This window comes from Triticum urartu, chromosome 1A (assembly GCF_056163025.1).
Source record: "Triticum urartu cultivar PI428250 chromosome 1A, HENAU_Tu73, whole genome shotgun sequence".
Classification (NCBI taxonomy): Eukaryota; Viridiplantae; Streptophyta; class Magnoliopsida; order Poales; family Poaceae; genus Triticum; species Triticum urartu.
In genome coordinates this window covers 178,851,822-178,856,031 of record NC_141873.1, presented here as the reverse complement: position 1 = coordinate 178,856,031, position 4,210 = coordinate 178,851,822, and the positions used below count along the sequence as shown (strand labels likewise).

Below are 4,210 nucleotides of genomic sequence, written 5' to 3'. Positions count from 1 at the left end.
TGTTTTGATGTACCGAAGGAGTTCGGAGTCTCGGATGAGATCGGGGACATGACGAGGAGTCTCGAAATGGTCGAGACATAAAGATCGATATATTGGACGACTATATTCGGACTTCGGAAAGGTTCTGAGTGATTCGGGTATTTTTCGGAGTACCGGAGAGTTACCGGAATTCGCCGGGGAGTATATGGGCCTTATTGGGCCATACGGGAATAGAGGAGAGAGACCAAAAGGAAGGAGGCATGTGCCCCCCCTATGGTCCGAATTGGACAAGGGGTGCAGCCCCCTTTTCCTTCTCCCTCTCCTCCTATTTCCTTCTCTCCTACTCCAACAAGGAAAGGAGGAGTCCTACTCCCGGTAGGAGTAGGACTCCCCCCTTGGCGCACCCTCCTCCTAGGCCGGCCGCCTCCCCCCTTGCTCCTTTATATACAGGGGCAGGGGGGCACCTCTAGACACACAAGTTGATCAAGTTGATCGTCTCTTAGCCGTGTGCGGTGCCCCCCTCCACCATAGTCCACCTCGATAATACTGTAGTGGTGCTTAGGCGAAGCCCTGCGTCGGTAGAACATCAACATCGTCACCATGCCGTCGTGCTGACGAAACTCTCCCTTAACACTCGGCTGGATCGGAGTTCGAGGGACGTCATCGGGCTGAACGTGTGCTGAACTCGGAGGTGCCGTACGTTCGGTACTTGATCGGTTGGATCGTGAAGACGTACGACTACATCAACCGTGTTGTGCTAACACTTCCGCTTACGGTCTACGAGGGTACGTGGACAACACTCTCCCCTCTCGTTGCTATGCATCACCATGATCTTGCGTGTGCATAGGAATTTTTTTGAAATTACTACGTTCCCCAACAGAAATTGCCTTTGATTTAGCCTTAGCCTTCAGGGCACAAGGCCGACCATAGCTGGGACCATGCATGTCTCTGTTTTCCGCTTGTAGAAATTCGTGAGTATTGAGCCTCTCAAGAATATCAGCGGGATCAAGTGACTTGTAATCAGGACGCTCTTGTATCATCAGGGCCAAGGTATTAAAGGAGCTATCAAGAGACCTAAGCAATTTCTTGACAACCTCGTGGTCAGTGATGTCACCAGCACCTAGTGCTTGTAGCTTATTGGAAATATCTATGCGCAGATCGAAAGTTTGCTGAACATTTTCATTATCAAGCCTCTTGAAGCAATTGAAGAGATTGCAAAGCACATCAACTCGAGAGTGACGCTATGTTGAAACTCCCACATTGACCTTGGAAAGCCAATCCAAAATCAGCTTTGATGTTTCCAGTGCACTCACACGACCATAATACCATTTGTTGAGATGTCCACATATGATGTTCTTCGCTTGAGAGTCAAGTTGATTGAATATCCTCACATCAGTAACATTGATGCTCAGGGTAACAGTGGGGACACCATTCTCAACGATGAACTAGAGGTCATTGTCAATTGCCTCAAGATGCATGTGTGACACCCTAGATTTTGGCCCTTTCTTTTTCATTTGAATTTCTTTGGGATTTTATTTGAAATTGCTTTTATGTGCCTCTGTGGACTTGAAACCTGAGGAGATCACCTTTGATTCCTCTCCCAAGTGGCTTCTCATCCTCAAAACCATCTCAACATCATGTCATTTCCCATCATGGACCAATCTCAATATTCTTTTATTTGGAATATTCTTTTTTCTATTAAAGGAATAATCCTTTTTGCCCTAGGCTGTGAAGCAACCTACCTTTCTTTCATCCAAAAAATTCCCATATAATTATTATAATTTTTTTGGATCATATATGCCCCAAATATGTCCAAACTCTCCTTGCCTGGCCCAAAAATAATCCACCAATATTCATTCTTCATTTCTATCCAGAGTGGCCTTTTGTGAAGGAAGTGCCACCTATCTTTTCTTGATTGCTTCCAAAAATTTTGGGCACTCTTTCCTATCCATATCATTGACACATGACAAAACTAAACTCGATTTTTCTAGTGAATCTTCCTCAGCAAATTTCCAAAGTTTCTGTCAGATGGAAGCCTTTGTGAAGGAAGTACTAGCTAGGGCAATCCAAATGAGTTGAAATTTTGCATGGTCCTTAGTATACTCATATCATGACTCTCCACCAATTTTCATCTCTATATAATAATCTATGTGAGCACACCATCCAATATTGGTTTCTGGTCAGATTTTTAGGTTGTGACGCAACTATATTTTATATTGTTTCATTTTTTGTAAAACATTATCAGGAAATTATACTATCCATATAAACCTCTCTAAACAATTTGAGCTCATTTCATTCATCCATTATTTTCCTAGAAGTTTTCTTAGTTTCTGTTCAGAAAAGACCACTTTGAAGGAAGTATCATTTTGCCATATCCAAATGGTATGAAATTTTTATGGCACCCTCATATGACCAAATCATCATGCCATGCCAATTTTCAGCCCCAGGCAACACTCTATATGAGTGCCACTTCATGATTCATTTTCTGGACCATATTTCGCAGTTGCAAACCAACTATATTAAATATTGGTCCAAATCACCTCAGAATTAACAGGACGGTAGTACTTCCTACCATAAGAACCATCTTTTATATCTAACGGCCATGTCTTATTGCCCCAGCATCTGTCCCATGTTTGCAACAGCAAACTTAACTTGATCCCTCCTATCAACTCTTGGCTTCTTATGTTGAATCATCACCTCAGACATAACCTATCTTGGATGGACTACACGGATGACAACTTGTGGCATGACAGAGTGCACTGTGTGCATGATTTCACGCGGTGACTGCGTAGCCTGGCATGCCATGGACGCGAGCTGAGTGTTGTTTTGCTTCGGGTCCCTCCTCCCCGGCCGTTTCCCTCGCGCCCTCGACACCTAGCCATGTCTAGAAGCTTCCCCTTGTTGTCGCCTTCGCCCTGAACCCCTCTCCCCCTCCGAATTCTTCCCCAGCGAGTTGTCCCCGTCGATGCACAGTGAGTGCCCGTGACCGCGTTGTCTTCCTTTCCCGTAGCCTCTTCCTCCCGAGCTGTCGCATCCCTCTGCTCCTAGTCGGGTCGGCCGCGTCGCGAAGCCGAGCTAGCTGCCACCCCTTCGAGTCCTTCCCACACTAGAGCTCTAACGACGCATCACTTCGGTCACGCCCAAGCACCGCGTCACCCCGGCTATTTAAGCCGCTCCCGAAGCCTCCCGAGCTCACCACCAGCCTCACCTTCCTCCCAGCTCCCTCCTCAACCACTCCACCGCGCCGGAGAAGCCCTCCCCGCCTTCCTCTGCCTCCATGTTCGGTGCCCTCTCCCGCTCAAATTCGAGCGCCCCGGCTCCTGCCACTCCATCTAACCATCTCCAGTATCCTCCACCACCACCCTAGTCCCTTCCTAGAAGCTCTCCGCCTCCTCCCCGTGGCCGTGGCGTCGTGCCCGGATTTGCCCGTGGTCGCAGTCCGCCGCGGCCGAGGCCCCTCCCTCTCCTGCAGTTTCCGGCCGGTGTGCTACCTCCAGGCGGGTGCGCCACGCAACTCTGGTCATTTCGGTGGCCGGAGCGGCGCCTAGGGTGGACCGAGCCGCCGGGACGGTCGCCGGCGCCGGGCCACGCCTCTGTTCTGCGGGCACGGACGAGGTAGAAGACGGAGGACCAGAGGAGATAGGAGTCAACGCGGGACCCACCGTCAGCCACTCAGCCACCGGGCCCGCGTGAGTAAGTAGAAGCGCATTCGCTGAAATGTGTTTACCCTTCCGGAAAGCGTGTGTCTTCTACTGCTTCGGTCTGGAAGACGTTTTCATATGTAGAAAGCGTACTCTGGTTCTACTACGGCTGAAAGTGCGTTTTATTTTTCAGAAAGCGTGTCTCCAAAGAAGGCGCTCTCTGTTTTAACCACCAGGGACTTGTTTGTGGATATTTATTTTACAGATTAGTCCCTCGCATTCATTCATCTATATCGTCCATAACTTTGAATCAGGTGATTCCAAAGCCCACGTTCTTGCCTCATCGAGCCCATTTTGTTGGTGTCGTTTTCACTATGTGCTCACATACTGTAAATGATGATATTGCCCTTGTCCTTATCTATCCCCTTTTAAGAGAGAACCATTTCGGTCAAATCGTTCCACGACCTCACCGCACTCCTTCTCAGTGTATCTTTCACCTTCAGGCAAGCCACGACAACCACTTGCATGATGGGCCTGTAGTAGCCATGGTTCCCACTTGAATATTAATACTGTTTGCGCATGTTAATATT

General features: G+C 48.3%; 1 long non-coding RNA gene across 1 annotated transcript; it reads left to right on the top strand.

Annotated features, from left to right (window-relative positions):
- Nucleotides 1-2,514: 2,514 nt before the first annotated feature.
- LOC125554112 (uncharacterized) lies at nt 2,515-3,907 on the top strand. The gene is made up of 2 exons (XR_007304322.2): nt 2,515-3,672; nt 3,814-3,907. It is a non-coding gene; the product is annotated as an uncharacterized LOC125554112 (long non-coding RNA).
- Nucleotides 3,908-4,210: the final 303 nt, after the last annotated feature.